Here is a 20,077-nt window from a genome sequence, read left to right on the forward strand (position 1 = left end):
CCAGAACACAGCTTGTATATTTATCTGCTGTCTTCACCATATAAACCAACTGTTCCTGAGGAGGAAAATGCAGATGTGGATTTGAAAAGGGACCACAGGTCTTTGGTTTGGCCTCAGTAAATCTTTCAACATAGTATTACTATGGAATCCACATCCTAACTATAATCAGTGAGAGGCCCAAATACAACAGGGTTTGTTGCTCTTGTTTTAATCATCCAAGCAAATCCCCAAGGTCCTGGTAAGACATACCACAGAGCCAAGAACATGTTGGTGAAGATCACAGGCTATGAAGGAAAAGAGAACACTTTATTCCAAACATCCCCATTAACTTTTCTTCTTCAGGAGAAATTCAAAAAGGTGGACCTGTATATAAGCAAGCACTGGTTATGTGAAACAAAGAGGATTTCACAAGTGTCAAATTGCCAGTGGAAATTTCCATTGTACAGAAAGAAACTAATTTCTCTGCAATGCAGACAGAATTAAGTTTTGCCAGGACTCAGCTGAGGGGCCTGGTGTGTTCCTCTTAGGACAGGTGGCCAGGAGACACAAATGCTGCTTACCAAAGGAGGCAAGATCCTGCACATAGCATCACACTACAGTAAACTCTGCAGTGGCCCACCCAGGGCTCTGGCATAGACAGACTTCAGCCCTCTCACAACCCATGAGAGTCTGTAAACAGCAGGTGTTGGGAAGACACAGAATACCTGAAGTGTAAGACAGCAGAGCTTGGAGATTTGAACAAACCAACCAGACCTTCAGGAGTTCATCCCTCACAAACTAGCATGAATATCAAAAAGAGTACAACACCTGATCTCAGATTCATCCTTCAATCTCACGAGGCATACAGGTTTCAGCTTAAGCTGGAGCCAAATCCACAGCAGCTTACTCAAAATACTACACAGTTCAACTTCCTTAATGCCTCCAAAATGATGAGAATCACCAATGAACAACAGTTAAGAAGTTTGCTAAAGCCTCAGAAGAGCACAGAGTTATGGTTATAAAGACAACTGATGCATGCTAACTGTGCTGGGCATCTAATCAGAGATTTTATTTCTCCCACCTTCAATTTTAAAGTGGTAGAAGAGTGGGGTTGTTAAGAACGTGCTTTCTTAACTACATTAGTATGTCCCAGGCTGGCTGTCTCAATCCCAGTTCAAACATGTCAAAGGAAATAAAAGATTTGTTTAGAGTTTGAGGTATTAACAAGATAATTTACAACTTCTTGTTCCTATTGAAAGCCAAGAAATCCTGTTAAATTCAGAGTCGAGAACACAAATATTTTGCTTGCCTTTGTGACATTCTTTCAAAATATCGGCTAAATTCTGTAATATCTGTTGCAAAAACTTACTTCCTCAAGCTTTATGGCTGACCTAGGTTATAGGTCTGTTTGGAGTAAGAACTATTTTCACTGAATAATGGTTATGTATTTGGTTTGTGTGGCAAGGTTTTGGTCTCAGGGAAACTACAGGGGTTGCTTCTGTGAGAAGGTGCTAGAAGCTTCCCTTGTGTCCAATGTAGTCAATGCCAGCAGACTCCAAGAGAGACCCACCACTGGAAGAATGAGCCAGTCAGCAACGGTGGTAGCACCTCTGTGTGTATTGTTAATAAAAGATGCCTCTGCTTATCTAACCTTGTATAGATAAGTTTTTCTTACCCTGCAGATATGCAACATCACTATAAAGTAATTCCACAGGTGAATGTCACCTCCTTCTCAAGTCTTTCATCCCTTTATATAGATTTCAGTTTTAAAAGTGCTAATTCTCCACTCATGTTAAACTAGCATAACTCTACCAGTTTTACTGCACTGGTATGCACACTTAAAGTCTTACTGGTCCATGCATCACAACCATCAAACTTAGAGTAATCTGTACATCAGATGCTTTCTTTCTGCTTGCCCTTGCTAAGCAGTTGAGCTGAAAGGACCAAATTAATGAAAAATAATGATTAGTTTTAAACCTCAATACTAGACTTCACACACCTCCTTAAATTAAGCATAAGCAGTTGCCACATGTGGGGCCTTTTTATTAACTAAAGCATTTTTCTGTTCTTGTCTTTAGATAGTTTCTTCAGACCACAGAACAACACTATTTATTTAAAAAAAAAAAAAAAAAAAAAAAAAAAAGGCCATACATTTAATATTTGCTGTTAAGCTCTGATGAAAGCTCAAACATCGATCAGAAAGCAGCTTGAAACAAACTGATTCAATGTTAAAGTAACCTGCTTTGATGAATTCTTTTGTTTGTATATTTGTTCTGTTTTTTTCAATTTCAAATGAGGCTCAGTTCATGGGAGATCTAAAAGTCAAACAAGAAAGGGACCAGAATATATCTCCTTCTTTTATTTTTTAACTTATTCCTTTGAACACTCCATTCTTTTTTTCACTATTAGAAGAAAACTCCTTAAAGGCAATGTAACAGTGGCAACACAAGAAGAGGCAGAATTCAAAATCAAGTACATTATTTGTGTCTCATTCAAATAGCAGCAGCAGAGTGAAAAATAACAAAAAACCTGTACCAGGAGATGAAAATACTGTAACAGAGGGATATATTCATAAATCAGTAAGTTACAGTAGCATATTCTTGCTGTAATGTAGAATAGGCTGTTTGCATTAAAAAGATGTAGATTTAAAATGTAATAATAAAACAACAAAAAAACAATAATGATACATTTTCATTCAAACAGTCATCACAGCAGTGCTACAGCAATCAAACATATTTGCCTAGGCCCCGTATGTAATAATCCCCCTGATCCCTATATAATTGCCAGCTTCACCTTTTGAACTATCAACAGCTCTCATAGCTTATTGCTTTGTACTTTCTTATTAAGCACCTGCAATCAATAATCTTGCACTGAGTAAGCATCAACCAGCCAGACAAACACAGGGTGTAAATGTTTCAGAAGTGATCATTACAGGGATGTGAATGGCAAGGTGACTGTGCTAATGGGATAGGCAAGTAGTAAAGACATAATTTGGAAAATTTGCTTACTGAAACATGTAGATGCTTTCCCATGGCAAAATGGTATTTCTGCAGAAGGGAATATTTACTTTTGAAAATGAAACCTCAAATCCTTCTGAGGGGTGTTTTTTCTGACATGGCAATCACCATCACCAGACTTTTCTATCTCACCATCAGCACAAAACATTCAGTATGTCTGCAGCCTGCTTATTTAATCTGGAAAAACAGCTGCCAACTGCTTTGAACAAACTGTAATGATAGATAACATGGATTTACATGCAAATTTTAGAATTAGTGTCACTTTGCTGACAATGGTTTAAATACTAATGTGTATAACAAGGCCACACATTTTTTTCTACTGCTATTCACTCTTTAAATACCAATAAAGAAAACATCCACCTATGTTTGAGAATTATTTCTTAAATTTGTCAAACAATACAAAGAAAAACTGGATCAGTTTCCCACAAATTAAATAGGGCTTTGAACAGAAGCACATTTTCCAAAGTGTTCAATACTAACATTGGACACATCTCAACAGGAGCTCAACTCTTAGCCAACAAAACAAAGGTGACAGGTTTTCAAAATGTCCTGCTGAAATAAGCAGACATTTTCTTTCATTTTCCATAGGGGTTGCAGACATGGGACTATTAAATATCCATCTGCCTATTTAGGCACATGGATGAATTCCACCAGGAAATACTCAGCACTTTTGAAAATGTACCTGCTTATTTAAATGTCTAAATGGATGGTAGCCCTTTTTTGTTTGTTCTGTTATCCAATCTGAAGAATCCTTACGAAAGTGTGTGAATTGTGATGAGTCACGGTAGCAAAACGCTTTCCATTTGTATGCAACATCAGAAGTAATATAATGATCTCATTAAACTTGGTCATTTTCATCACATGTTTAAATCCACTGTTCTTTGGAGATTACAGTGCATAGAAAGATGAAAATTCTGTCAATTATTCAAATACACAAGAGATGTCAAGAAAAATTATATTTAATCACATTTGTAATGTTATTTTTGAACTCACAAATGCCCTGTGGTAAAGCCGGAGTTTGATCAACAGGAATACATGACAGAAACTGATTTGGAAAGTACTATTAAAATAGAAACAGAGTTTTACCTTTATTATGTTAACTATCAGTTATCATTTGTCTTTGTTAACTGGTGTTTTATTTAAACATTTTATACTGATAATTTTTTAATGTGTTATTGATTTTTCATCTTGGCTTCTGAGATATTTGAAACAAAAACACAAGGCATATTCATTTCACAATGAGAACTAAACAAAACTATATGCAAAAAGAAAATGTAAGAACATAAACATCCATAGTGGCCTGTTCTTCAATAAACCCATCAGTGTCAAGGATCCAAATGAACACTTATTTCTAGTCAATCCTATTTGCAGAGAAATCAGGAATCAGTGCCCATTTTATTTTTTTTTTATTAATTTTGTTTCTTTTTTTTTTTTTTTTTTTCACTCTGAGGCTTCATTTCTCTAAGATTTTTAATTTTATATTGAGTTTTGCCATGTTTTGCTTTAAGCAGTAAATGACTAGTGAGCTCTCCTTAAGGAGGACTGAAACTGAATATCCAAAAGTCCTGCAAAGTACCCAGCCTTCTAAATTAGTTACAAAAAGTCATTGCTGGTGTTTTAACATGCATGTCACCACAATACCGAATATAAAAAGCCTTCAGCAAGACTGCTGGTAAACCATAAAATGAGATGATGATGTTAGGAAGCTAATAATTAAACAGCAGACTCTTAAGGGACCACTTCTGCCACTTTCAATTATCTTGTGTGTCTGTCTTAGAGCTTTATACTATTACCCATTACAACAGCACCATCTAAGCACTACAGTCCCTCAGTAGTCCCAGTAAAGTCTTCAGCTCACTGCCTGGTCCATCTGGCACTTCTCTTTTTTTTAATGGAGAAAACTTCACTGGAGATGACTCTGCACATTATTTCCCAATGATTTGCTTCCTTTGGTAGGACAATGAGGTATAAGAGAGTAAAAAGTTTATTAAAATAATTTCATATACTTCAATGATTTGCTTGGGAATTGAAGTGTCACATAGTATGTGAACATGGACACAAGGGTATGGCCTGCAAATAGGTTCTGCTAGCATAATAAAAGAGTTGGTTCATGCCTTTAGGAATGCTTCTGAAAGAGGGGGCTCTGTGTTTGTGGTTAGTGTAGGATTAGCCTTCGGGCTCACTGTTTTTCAGGCATACCATTCATCTCCCCCTCCTGACATCTGCATTATTCATCATCAACTGCACTAAAAAGCCTTACATTTTTGGAAAACAATAGCATGAGCGTTCACTATCTATTGTATTAAAGCACTACTGGCTTTTCAGTCCTCCCCCTTGCTTTTCACCATCCAAGCAGCTATTGACAGAGAAACTATTAAATTACTCTTGCCTTTTTATTCACTGTTCCTAAGTGATGCCAACAAACTTTCTCATGTTCCTCACTTCCCCAGTGATTTCCCTGCCTCCTAAAAACTGGGAGCATCTTGAGGACTTCAAAACTGCCATTGTGCTCCAGGCAGGGACTACCAAAAACCCTGTCAAGAAAGGTCAAAGACATGGCTCTGTTCTGGAAGCACTCAGGGCTTGATCTAAATCTTACAAGAATTGCAGGGAGTCTTTGTGCTTCCTGTGAGAGTTTAGATATTTCTCATGTCACACATGAATGGGAAGGCTTCTGCTGATGACAATAGGCCACAAAAGAAAAAACAACCATGAGCTGGCTAAAAATTAATCTCAAAGCAGTTAACAACATAAACTCTCCCTTACCATCTAAGGATGTCTTGGGCACTTGGACTCAAAACTGGATCCTCTAAAACTTCTGCTACAAACTGTGTCAGCAGTTCAGCCATATTGTTGTAAAGGAATAAAAGAGAAGAAATTTAGCAAAAGAAGAAAGGGTTACATTTCTCATACGATCTGCAGCTCAGAATCTAAGTTTTGCTTTGTAACCAGAATCACTATTGCTATAAAGAGATCTATGGTTACTTAGTTCTAAGGTAGAACTATTAAGATATATGACCACCAGAATGGTAATCTGAAACCATGCTGTGGAAAGTACCTATTTTTGTGTTCTTTAGGTGAATTTATCTCATTATATTATGAAAACCACACCTCTATAGCCTAAATTACCCACCTCTTAATGAAGCCCCTCACATTTTAAGCATGTGTAAATTAATAGGTAAATACTGTGACTTTAAATGAAAGCGAGGAAAAAACTAGCTAATAGATGATATTGTCATAAAATACTAACCAATAATTACATAGAAAGGCATGTGTTTGTTCAGAATCAGATAAATATGGTGTGTAGTTGTAACTAGGTGTGCTGTCCACTTGGGATGCTTAGCACCCTTTTCTGTGCAGAACCGTAATAAATTGAAATATTTTGACTCTGTTTGTTAATTGGCTCTTTGCACACCGGGTCAAGAACCCAGTTTTTGGGACAATATTATCCATCAAAAAGGTAACAAGTGCCCCAGGTTGTCAACAATATCCAGTGTAACTGTATATACAACTTTTTCACTGCTTGAGTATCCTCATATAAGCAGGCAACTGTTGGCTTTTTTGAGGTAAGCATGCAATCAGATAGCACAGGTACTCCATAGCTTGCAATAGGGAATTGAAATAAATTTTAACAGAAAGACTGGAAATAAATAATAAAAATGCTGTCTAACAATCCACAGCCACCAATTTATCAATTAATAAGAATAATTAATTGCTAACTTTGAAATGACCTCAGCTATTTTCCAAATAAACTGACAGCTTCACAGTTGATGTATTAAAATAAGAGTGATTACTTATTGTAAACAAATTTCAGTTTACCTACCCCCACAGCTCTTTAATTTCAAGAAGGATGGTGCATCTTTTTGTATGTCTGCTGGACAACCTTCAGCTCTGCATCAGCTAATTAATTCAAAGGAAGGAGAATGTCTTTTTACAGAATCATCAGTATAACTAATATTATTTATACTCACCTATAAATAATACAGGAAAAAAAAAAATCTTTGAGTTCCTAGCGATGTTTGCTCTCACTTAACCCTATATTAATCCTTAGAGGGTAAAGAAAGCAATGATAATATGTGACATCAGTAGTAACAAGAGCACCTGTGTAGTGTAAGCAACTATAGGGCATGATTTCAGAGACAGAAGCAGAGAAAGCATATGCATACAAGATAGGGAAAGGAAAGACTGTGCAAAACCATATAAGAACACAAGACAAAGGTAGATGGTTTTAATTTAAAATAAGAGGTCTGAGATGCTGTGTTGTCAAGGAATAGAAAAAGCATTGATGAAGATTTGAAAAAAGAGGAAAAACTGATATAGGTAAATAAAACCACTAAAAGGGCAGCATTTATTGATTTATGGAAGGACACATTTTCTTCAGTCTGCGGTGACCATTTTTCTTGCTTTGGAAGAACTCTTTCATAAACTTCAACAGGTCTTTTCTGAAAGCATGTCATAGGGCTTTGCAAGAAAGCATGCTATAACCAAGGCTGAACAGCGGAAATAAGAACAAGGAGAAAAAGAGCAGCCTAGAGCTGAAAGCTACCCTCTGCTTGCACAGTTATGTCACTTCTCTGCATTGTTAGAATAGCCTAAATAGCAGACAATGTGATTTCTGAGAAGATCTGAATGCTAAAATGAGAAGAACAATGCAGTGTTTCAGTGAAAAGCAGGACTGATGATAAACTGAAGTTAACTTTTAAAAGTTAACATTTCAAACATTAAAAAGCTTTAGATGCCTACTTTTAACCTTCTAAATGTGCACATGCACAAGTTACTGAACTATATGTCTGGAATACGGTGATGTAAAGCACGCTCTATCCCAACAAATAGACATGACTGAGTTTTATACAGATGAAATGGCAGTGTGCAGCAGGGTCTGCAAACATTTGTCCTCTTCCAAAACTTCTAGCTAGAAGTATGCGGTTTTTTATTTCTTTTCCTTAAGGCAGTTAAGAGTTTTTTGTTTGTTTGTTTGTTTGTTTTTTTCAAATTATAGCAATATTTTCACAATGAAAATGTTAATTGCCTCATATTTTTCAACATTAAAACTTCTCTATTCAGGTCAGATGGAATTGCATACAATGCCCTTCATTTCTTTCTAAACTTCTAGTTCTTGTGGCCCCGCTTTCTACACTGGATGTAGAAGAGGACACTGATGGGGAAAACGAGAGACAGAAGCACAACAAAACTACTTCTCTAATGCATCAACTCAGTATAAAGTTGCATTTTCCATTTTTATTCAGGAAAATATGAAATGAAAAATTTCTATTGAAATAAAAGAATTCCTGTTTTTATCCAGTTCCAACACTTCCATAACAGAACATGATTTGGAGTTGCAAAATAAAGAAATCCCATTTCCTAGCATTTTCTCACAACTGTTTTCCACTCAGTCAAGGAGCACAATGTTATTATCCAGCATAAGTGAACTCACTCATTTAATTTTCATGAAGACTTAAATTTCAAAGCTTGCTTAGAGATATGGACACCTAATTTCAATTCAATTAATAAGATTTAAGCATCCATTCCCTTAAGCAGGTTTGAAAGCACAGCTGAAAATTATGAATCATGTGTACTGTTTTTGTATTTAATTTTAAGTACATAATTAAATTTCACCTCCGGCATTCCAGAGGATCCTGTATTTTTTTCATATCTCAGTTTAGTGTTTTCTGTATATCAGATACTTGCTTAAAACATTTGAATATTTAAATGCATTATGAGTAAACTAGAATATGTTGTGGTAAAATCTTAGTCTATTGACTTTATATGTGGATCTCTACAGCAAGTAAAATGTTCTTCTCTATGAAAACCATGCTTGAAAACAAACACATGCAAAAAGCAGTACTGTGAAAACAACACAGAAGTTTCCTCCCAGCCTCACAGAATGACTATTGCATATCAATTACAATCTTCACAGATGCACCTGCAGGATTCTACCTGAAGTAGATTCTAAGAATATAAAAGATCAAAATAACTGTCATCAAGCTGCAGTACTGCTGACAGATTCTTTTGTCTTTCAGTGTGTATGTTTAAATAACATTTTAAAATGTGTTTCATATCTTTTCAGTTGGAAACACTACACTTTATAAACTCATCTCTGTTTCCACAGGACAGCTGTAAAGAAAACTCATTTATATGATCAACAGCAAAGGCTTCCAAACACATTCCAATAAGGGTTTCTTTCACCTTGGTGAGGCACTGCTCCCCCCATGTGGACTACCTGATTACTATGGAAATACTAATCAAGGGAGGTGCTGCTCATACTGAATACAGACATTACAGGCATTGTGATCTCAGCCTTCAAAAAAACAGAGAAAACAACAACAACAAGAACAACAAAAAAAAAAAAAAAACAACCAAGCAAACAAAAAACCTCTAAATGTAAACTGTTCCAGTCCTGAGTCAGCTCACACTTTCATGGATGGCTGAAAAGCAACGTTTAAAGCAGCTGTTTAACTTAAAATGTAATTTCTCTTCACCACATTCCTCTCATGCATTATTCCAGACTCACTCACACCTGCTTATGCTACTGAAATTAGCACAGACAGACCAGGAGAGTGTCTCTGTCAGGGTACAGTTCTTTATTCCCACTCTACTTTTTCCCGTCCTGCTGAAAAAGTAGTGTTGTGATTCTCTTCATTCCACACTATTACTGTGCCAACTCTGATGTCTTACAATATGACAACTGACAGCAGTTTGGTCATTTCTGTTATTCTTTCTCAAATCTCCCGCTCCTAAAGTTCTGCAATTATGTGTGGATCAAGCTCAAAATTATGAGCCCTTAGCTGTACAAAAGTTAGAGGACTGACAAAATAATTACAAGATCCTGTAAAATCCAATCTCATTGCATAAAACTGATCAGTTTTTATTGGATTTATATAGCAATATTTTGGTAGCAGGAGGGGGCTTCAGGGGTGGCTTCTGTAAGAATACACCAGATACTGCTGCCATATTAACAGAGGCAATTCCATCTGTCTTTAAGACAGATCCACCACTGGCCAAGCCTGAGCCAATCAGTGATGTTGGTAGCACTTCTGTAATAACATATTTAAGAAAAGGTAAAAAATTATGCAAAAAGATGGGAGAGAGGAGTGAGAAAATGTAGGTGCAAAATTTAGCTAAATCAGCAGTGCTCTTCAGGCAACTGGTCTTCCTTGTCAGAAAGAGAATACAGCTGCACATTCCCACTAGTGGTTTTGAAATTTGGAACGTATTTTTTGTTGTTGTTGTATATCTAATTTGCTGCAGCAGAAGATGTGGGAAAGCAGATGGTCATGATGGCAGATCAACATGTGAGGGCAAATAATGGCATAACAATGCTAGCCTGGATTCTACAGCTGCCTAAGCAAAGTCTGATCACAACTGTGTAGCCTATAGAAATGTTTCTCATCAAGCACAAGGACCACTAATCACTGGTTCTGTTGTGTAAGCTTGATATGAAGTAGGCCTTGCCAGACCCTTGAAGAGGAGCTGAGAGACTGATAAGAGGTAAACATCCAGCCCCAGAAGGTGCCACAGTCTGGACAGTTGCCCAAGAAGCATGAAGTCCACAAAAAAATCTGTGGTAACTGGGGGAACTTTCCCCCCACACCTGTAAGGAGCATGTGTGCTAATTTACACAGCAAGTGAGGTTAATTTAAATATAACTATAAAATGGGAGATGGAATGGTAATTACAGACCAATGAGTCTAAACTTAGATAGGTTTTTACTAATCATGTAACAAGATAAATAGGCTGTAGTTCCTTTGTGTAGTGTGCTAGCTTTGTGGAATTACCCCCTAGCATCCATCTTGGGGCAACTATAGAATAAACTGATATCTCGTCTCTGAGTGTGAGATTAGCTTTTTACACACTGGGTAATGAACCTTGTCTGAGAGATAACAACTGCAGACACTGCAAGTGAGCATTCATATTGAACAGAAGCAGCAGAGCAGCCAGAAAGCAGCAGTTTACAGTGTATCACAACTTATGTTCTAATGTGGAAAAAGCAGCACTCTAAGGTCCTGAGATAGTCAATTGTTAAATCAAACCAGAAGTTGTTTAGCAATTCCCCTACCCTCCCAGCCCCATCCCCAAACCCTTATTCCCAAGTGAACACACATTAAACTCTGGCCTTTGATACTTGACAGGTTAATCTGCAGCATGACTGCTACATTAGAGTTGGAGGAATTCAAGGCAGTTAGTTATCAGGTGTTGACAATTGACACAAATGTAGCATAAGCTGGAGAAAATTAGTCCTGAAGAGAGAGAAAAGGCACCTCTGGTTTTCTGATCCTTTCTTCACTCTTCATGTTTTATTGTTGTGCAAGAAAAGAGGAAAAATGGAAGCAGAGAACAGTCCATTAGAAGGCAGGAACTGACAAGAGAAGAACAAAAAACATACTGCAGAAATCACAAGCCTCACTGCCAACATCTCAAATTCAGAGTCAAAGATACTTTCCACTCTGTCACAAGATTTTGCAGATTTAACTTTTTCCATTAACTCTTACACTGACTTTCATAATAAATGTAATAGCAATCCAAAAACCTTGTAATTTGATCATAAATTGAACTGCAGTCAGCTAGCAGCAATATTTTTCCCTGTGATTAAACTGGAAAAATTCTAACCCTTCTCATTACCCTTCAGATTTACAGTACTGTTGTGGTTTGGGCCCAGCCAGCAACTAAGCATCGGGCAGCCACTCGCTTACTCTCTCAGAAGAAAAATGTTAAAAACTCATGGATTGAGATAAGAAGAATTTAATAGGACAGGACAGGACAGGGAGATAATAAATAATAACAATAATACTAATAAAAGAAAATACAAAGTGAATCATGCACAATGCAATTATTCACCACCTGGAACCTGATGCTCAGTTTGTTCCCAAGCCATAATTCCCCTCAAGTGAAACCACTGTTATGCTTTGCTGGAACATGCATCTTTTGCTATCCTTGTTAAACTGTCATTATCTGAACACATGAGTTTTTGAACTTTTACCTTTCAGAGCCTCTCCCCCATCTGTTTGGGGTAGTGGGAAGCAGAGGGAAGGTAAGCAAGCACTGTGTGGGGCTAATCTGCCTACTGAGGGTTAAATCACAACCAAAAGTAATTATGTAGTATTTTTCAATTAGATACTGATGTAATTCCAATAAATAAAAAACTGTTCTTGACCATGGACTGTAATTTTCCTGATTTCATGTGGCTTGCTTAATTAAATTAGCAACATCATTTGCATTTTTTGGATACAGTGGGTTCCAAGCTCCTGCCAAAAGGAAAAATAGTAGCAAGTTGAACCTCTCACAGTAGGGATAGCAAAGATTTCTTATTTTGATTTCACCTTGACCCAGTGTGTGAAATATTCCACAGCAAGCCTGCCAATACAGCCAAGGTTTAGAGGTGAGAAAACACTAGAAGTTGCAAATTCTGTCAGAAAGGCACTTAGCACTTTCTGTGCAAAGCTGGCCACATTCTTCTTTCAATTGCATTCCGGGAAATCAACGGAAAGGCTTCCTCCTGTGTCTTGAAATCTATTCTTCCAGTCACCTGAAATCTATTCACAGAAAATATATTACCTTTTCTGAGTTTCCCTAAAAGTCACTGTAACTCTGGGAACCTCTTTTCCCTGTAACTTTTAAAATTGTCTGTGGCATAACAAGAAAACAAAAACCATCAGTGTTTTCATATCACTACACTATCTCAACATCTAGTCATATTCTGATATACTCTCCTGGAACTAAAGACTTCAAGGAATACATACTGTGTCCCCCAGCTACACCAACACAGCCAAGGATCTGCCTCAACCCCACAAAGCATAAGATTAATTTATGCTGAAGACCCATATTGCAGATTCAAGGCACTAATAGGAAATAGTTGAGTGTGTTTGCGTAGTCCAGAGGAGCTTAGCTATGGACAGCTTCTCTACTGCTGTGGAACTGTAATGTTTTTGATGGCAGGAAAGCGTCAGTATCATCTCTAGCAGACAGTACAATGCCAGTTCAAATCCAGCAAAATCTGCTTTTGTGCTAAATTTATCTTACTGTTACTTGTACACTCGTTCTGAGTGTAGGGTGAGAAGTGAATTTCAAAGCCTCTGACTAGCACATTCCTGTCTCTGATTCAGACTTGCTTATTTGCTGTGAAAATTATTCTCTTTCCCAGTATTTTTACAGCTCTCTTGGCCAATGCATCTGAACACTCTGTAATCTGTAATTTATTTACCCTCACAACAACCCTGTGGGCAGTAGAATGCAATTATCCCCATTCTACTGATGGGAAACTGCAGAATAAAATAGATTAAGCTCTCCACATAAGGATCAAGAGCTCTTTGTTCTACTTTTTGTGAGCAGGTCATCTTGCTGTTAATTTTCCATTTGGCTTGAATCCCAATTGGCAGCTGATGACCACATCCAGCTGACAACTCTCTGCTCTAAGAAATCACCAAGAAATCCCAAACCTTAATAAAATTTTGGTCAACTAATCATTCAGTTCTGTTTCTGGTTACACAGGTGTAAGCATACCCTATCTCCATGATACCCACTGTTATAGGTAAGATCAACATACATCCGCATCTTTAAGCCCATATAACACTCTTAGCAACATGGCAGAATTTTACACCAGTTCTAATACAATACTTGTAAGATTTGCCATGTGTTTCATGGCTAGATCTCCCTTCCCCAGAGAGCTGAAGTATACTGATACTGTAGCATTTAATGAGACTTTAGTTTATAATACGTAAGGTTCTTTTCTCTGGAGTTTCTGTCCTTTTGTTACTGGAGATGGTGATCCAAAATGTTTCCTGGGGTGTTTTTGGAGTTTCAAAGGATATGTTTTTCACTAGAAACTGGTTTAGCATTCGCTATGACATCTACAGTTTTACTACACCACTACAACAGTACTCACTCTGATAACATAATAATTTTCTTTTATTTACCTCAATTCATTTTACTGATGGAGGTCAAAAGGACACAGAAGGTAAACACTCAGGCAACAGAGGGAGGGACAGAAAGGGAAAAATGAGGAAGGACAATAAGCCAAAAGCCACTTTGGTGTAGCTTCATGGAGTATCTATCACTGGAATAGTGTTGCGGGAGACTAATTAATGGTTTTACCTACTTCAGCTGACAGTGTTGGCAACAATGTTCTAGATTAGATGTAACAGGGAACTGATCAACTGCCCTACAACATACACTGTAGCCCAAGAAGAATGCTGGACTGGCACATGATAAGATCTTGCTTCAGGTCTTCCACTTTGGTTGGTAACTGGGTGAACCCCTGTGGGGGTTCATACAAAAACTGAACATTTGAAGTTGTGCACCCTTTCTCACACAACAGCAATAGCATCCATTCTGAGCCACACACTGGTCTCCAGTAGATCTGAAGATATGCAAGTCATGAAGACACATACTCTTGTATATTCAAGCAACTTCAGGGAACTGCTAACTTACAAATACTGGTTATCACACTAAGAAATTATACATGATTTTTCAAGTGATCTGCCAGCTATTCAGTAACAACCAAAAAAGTGGTCATCCTTTCTGACAAATAATAGTACATGATTATTAAGGTCATGTCATTAACTTGTGAGATTTACTTCACTGCAAGGAAATCCAGGCTATCACAATGGTGGCTTATGTATTTAGATTATCAAAGCACTCTGAGATCTGTGAGTTGGTGTCTGCTTCCTTCTTCTTCTTCTTTTCTCTTCAGGAGATAGACCTGTAAAATTCTATGTCCAACTGCTACAACACACAAAGCAAACTAGGTGTCATACTCTGAGTTGTGTGTATAATTTCATATTCTTTATAAACATCCTGATACCACAACAACACTACTAAAATCTGGATAGGGAGCTCACATAAAAATAAAAAAAAAGACCAAACCCAACCCAAACAAACAACAAACACCCCACCCCACCTCCCCACACTCCCTCCCCCCCCCATCCCCTCCCCCAGAAAATCCCCACAAAGTGGTGCATAGCTGAGCATGGACACAAGTATCCACCACCTGGAGTAACAGTGTACAAAACCCCCACATTTGAGGACCTGAAAGCTAAAACCTAATCAAAATTATATTTACTTAATTCCCTTTCCAAAAAATCAAAGTCTTTCAGTTTCTGACACATGAAAGGTTTTGCCTTAACTCTGTTAAGTTGAAATATAGAAATGCTTTTAGGTTTTTCTTCACTAATTTATCATTAGAGATATCTAACAACTTTCAAGTTGTTTTCAGCATCTGTAAAGAAAAAAAGTCTGTTAATTCTAATCAAGTAATAGAAATGATTCTAAACTGTGATTTTGCATTAATTGAAATCCAATTTTTATGCAAATTTAGTTTGACACAGACTATCAGTAAAAATGTAATTATCTAATAAATACAAAATAAAATATTCTCTATTTCTTAACATAATAAGGAAATGTAAAAACTAAGAATCTGAATAAATTTATATTAAATCAATACAAAATACTGAAATAAATGTGTTTACTTACAGTGTATCCTGATTAGGAAGGAGCAATACCAAAACTACCATAAACACTACATTTAGTGACAAATAATATTCAAACCAATATAGATGCTATAGCAGTTTATGAGAATAGTTATTTTTACATTGGATTTCCCACAGAATGCACAAAAGGAAAAATAATTAAATGAATTAATAGAAGAATTTAGATCTAGTGCTGTGACTGACAGTGTTACAAAAGTATCTGTCTAGAGATGGGAGGCATTAAACAGTATCTCAGCATTAAAGGTGGATAAAGTTTTATTAAGTTTATAAACAGAAACAGCATTAATACTGACAAACACATGTTCCGGAAGATTAAGAGCCTGTTTTGTAAGTAGTGACCATGGGCTGTATTACCAGTGCTGCCTTCCTCCAACTATTAATTAAAAAAACAATAAACAAAACCAAACAAAAAACAAAACAAAACAAAAAACAACAACAACAACAAAAAAAAAAAACCAACAAAAAACAAACAAACAAACAAAAACAAAAAAACAACAAAAAAAACCCAACACCTAAGATGTGCAACAATTCAGCTACTTTAGGTAAATAGATGGCCAAATGCTGGATGAATTACTACTCCCTGCTGCGTTGCACTCTGTATATCATGTATGATGCCAGATTTTTAATTCACTAGATTGGCTTGTGCCCAAGAAAGCAACATATATTCATGCAGAACTTTATTTTGCAGCAAAACATAGTAGCAAGAAAGCACCAGACTTAGTTCACACAGCGTAGTACTGCTCATGGGCAAAGACCATATTCAAAAACTCTTAGTGGTACTGACACTCCTACCTATTATTTTTGGAGAAGTGTCTTCCAAACCCTAAATAGTCACAAACTATCACCTAAGGAGTTCTTCTCAGTTCAACACACTTAAAGCATGTTGGCAGTTAGCTCTTGAATGTAATTGCTGAGTTTTGCAGTCCTTCTCAATTACTTTTCTGATTGCAATTGTTCAAGTCTCTTATTATGCCACTCAATGAACAAAAAATATTGGTTTTCCTCATAGTGAAAAGGATTAATTTTTAATCTGCATTCTCTTTCAACATCCTACTCCTCAAAATTCACATCTGGATGGGAATGTCAATGCTCTTATAACATTACTTTGCTGTTTTCAGGGATTATTAACATAGTTAACAATGATTAAAGAATGTATGACCCAACAGCAGCTGCTACAACAGTGAGTAACACTATCCTCCTGAGTTACATAGCAACGTTGTGATGTTTTTTGGAAGCCAGTGTCATACTTTCTAAAGGGTATCACTGCATACAGTAAGGTCTTCATAGTCAAACTGACTCATATAATTGTTATAAAAGCATCATCTGAACTCACTTCAGGTAGCTGAAGACATCTCATGGGTTACAAGCTCTTTATTTCCTGCTTATTACCAGCACCCACCCACCCACATCACAGGTAATAAACCAGTCAGCTTTTGATTGATGAATGGCCAACTACTTCTCCAAGCTCAGCTGTTTCTCTAGTCCTTGTTGTTTCACAGGAAATCTATCAAAGGTCCTGCTACTGCTTTCAGAGAGGTCTTAAAATAAGAAGTTGAAGGCAGGAAGCAGCTTTGCTCCATTAACTGAAACTAACTCCTCCCTTTGCTCAGTTTTATGTCAATACTATCAAGGTTTTTCAAAAAGTAGAAAGTAAAAATATTCCATTTTCCCTTTTCACTCTACAGTGAGACTGAAAACCTTGGTGTCTCAATCTCCAATTCCCGAATCCCAAATCCCCCTAATACCAAAGTCAAAACATTTTTCCAGATTTATTAGAAATATTACCATGATTATGAGTGGAATGATGATGATTTATCTAGGAGGTTAGAACATAGCATTCCAGTTCATTATGTAGTTTACACTTTGGCAGATAACAAAAATGTAGATGAAATGCACACATCAGGTATACAAATCACATTAGCCTGATGAGATTTTAAAGGCTGATCAGTAAAAAAAAAAATTCCATTAGCTCTAATTGCAGCTCAAAATATGGAAGACATAGGAGTTCATACTTCAAAGTGTACTTTAAGTCCAAGGACACCTCAACCATGAGAGTCTTCCTTTAAAATTTTTTTCCATTGTTAGCCATGTTTGCACTTTATAGAAATTTTGTGAAAATAGCTTATAAAACTGGTTGTGATATTCTGGGCCCCATAGCAATTACTTATAAGTCTTTTTAGTCATTTGGTGGCCCAGACCTGCCAATCATCTGCATGTACAGTGCCCAGCTGCATTCCTGAACTGCAATCCTGAATAGCTCTGTGGTTAGGTCTGAGGGTGACCCAGCCCTGTTCACTCCTTTGTCTCACCATTTCTGGGAATCAAATAAACTGAAAAAAGTCCATCCATAGCAGTCCTATAATTCCTTTTCCCTAAGTCCTCTCAGGCCTCCTTCCTAACTTTTGACATCTAGTCAATAACAAGTCCAGAAAAAGAGAGAGGATACTGAAATAGACTTCTGAAGGAGTTCAAAAGAACCTAAGATGCATTTAAAAATAAGTAGATCACTGTCATTACCTTCAATGTAAGCTACAAATTTCATGTGAGAGGAGGAAAAGCAATTCACATGATTTGGGTTTGCTGAGGACCTTTCTGGAACAACAAGATTAGATGAACTTCAGTTGAAATCAATAGTGAAAGGATCTCCAGCACAAATGGGACAACATCCCAGCAGCTAACAGAGATGATGACCCAGTGCCAAAATGGTGCTCAAATTGTGGAAGTCCATGTTAGCTTCAAACTGCACACACAAAAATAAGGAAACAGAACATGGCGTGCTACACATTAGAGGTTAAATACTGTTTTTTCAGAAGAGCATGTGAAAGGGAGGGGTAGGGGTTGGGGGTGTGTGTCTGTCCCCCAGAGGAGGCAGTTCGATCTGATCCTCTTAATGCAGCGCAAACACCCTTTTTGCACACTATCAGGTGTTATCACTTAAGTCAGACAAAAATAATTGACTTCGGGTTTTTTCTATTTTCTGAAAGAATCCATTGTGCATATCTGGCAATGGTCTTGGTATTAACACCTTTTTATCCCTGTGCAAATAAATGAAAACAACATGTCCAGGGCTTCACAATGTTTAAGTGATGATAAAGATTGTTAAAAATTCATCACATCTCTCATTCACTATGATTGTCAACTGCTGTAAGTGAATAAATTAATCATTCCATTTCATTCATAATTTAAACTAGTCCTTCTTTTTGATCCTCCTTGAGCAAGGATTTGCTTTTACTGTGGTATATTTCAGTTTGTTTGAAGATGAGGATGAAGCAACAATAAATGTTAAAAATTTCACATTCAGTAGTCTTGCCAATTCCTTTTCTGTTTCAGGACTGTTTATATTAAAATATTATTTGAATATTTCTGTCTCAAAACAAAAGAAAATTCTTCAGAAAAACAAGTGTTCTGCAAGGTAATATATTTTGCATATAAATCCCTTTTTCTTTTCTTGAGATTTTTCTATAAATCTCAAAGAAAACATTCTGCTTCTCCCAAAGTAGTTAAAAACTATCAAGATTCCCTTTGAGTTATTTATCCAGCACACTCCGATCCTTACAACTTTTTCTGTCTGAAATGTTCTGTGAGGTCTTAGGGGTGATCTACAAATTTCCTAATGACAGGAAATTCAAAAATTCTGATTTAAAATCTGGGGAAATCATGGCTTTTGTTCTATCCAATTTCTACATAATAAAACTGGAAATTATGACAGTAAACAGAAGTTGGAGATCCTTCAAAAGGTTCTAGAGAAATAAAAAGTGGATCTGGATCTAAATTTTAGAGTTGGTTCCTACCAATAAAAACATTCTTATCTGCAACTTTTCCATATAATTATGATGGCTTGTCATGCCACGGCTCTATAAGAAACACATATGCACAGATGATAGTGGAGCTTTAAGAAGTTAGCACCATGACTTAAATTGCAGACTTACCAGTGTAAACATACACCAATTGAAACCTGCAGGTTTTTTGATCCTGGCAAATCAGGCTTTTTTCTCCTTTGCTTGTACAGTAACTAACACAGAACAGTGACTACCCACAATAGGCCTTTCTCACCTGCTATAACAGTGCTCAAAATTAACAACACAAATTCCAACAGTTGTTCAGAGAAATATTTCTTTCATATGAGTATGCACTGGATATGCACAAATTTAACATGGAAAACAAGAAGTTATCATGTTTGAGAGGAGGAGAATGGTTGTTTTCTAAGTTATAGTGACATTTTTATAACATGGGTCAAAACAACAGAGAAGGAGAGATGAAGTTTTCTAAGAACAGCAATAGGTTTTATGCACTACAAAGTTGTTGGTTTGGGCAAAGCAACTGCTAAAAAACTATTTCTGGCATATCAGGCTCCCTATCATATGCTACTTCGTCTTCCAGAAGTCCCTGTACCAGTAATGTCTCCCACTAAGCTATTCCGTCCTCCCTCATCCCACCTTGACTATTTGGTATGAGAATGAATAGTCCACTGAATTTATGTCAAGATGGAGATGTCTTTTTCCTCAGCCTTCCAGCCCAGCATACTTGGCTGGGCATGATGAGGAGAAAGAAGTGGACAACAAATCCCAGCATCCATGCCCCCCTCCCACACTCCTGGAA

At 36.9% G+C, this 20,077-nt stretch overlaps 1 long non-coding RNA gene across 1 annotated transcript; it reads left to right on the plus strand.

Moving 5' to 3' along the window:
• Positions 1–1,473: 1,473 nt before the first annotated feature.
• On the plus strand, positions 1,474–18,353 carry LOC122153769. Its single transcript, XR_006165650.1, has 3 exons — positions 1,474–1,507; positions 10,262–10,267; positions 18,344–18,353. It is a non-coding gene; the product is annotated as an uncharacterized LOC122153769 (long non-coding RNA).
• The last annotated feature ends 1,724 nt before the right edge of the window (positions 18,354–20,077 follow it).

The sequence above is a fragment of the Tyto alba genome, unplaced genomic scaffold (assembly GCF_018691265.1).
Source record: "Tyto alba isolate M040663 unplaced genomic scaffold, T.alba_DEE_v4.0 Super-Scaffold_23, whole genome shotgun sequence".
NCBI classification, from domain to species: Eukaryota; Metazoa; Chordata; class Aves; order Strigiformes; family Tytonidae; genus Tyto; species Tyto alba.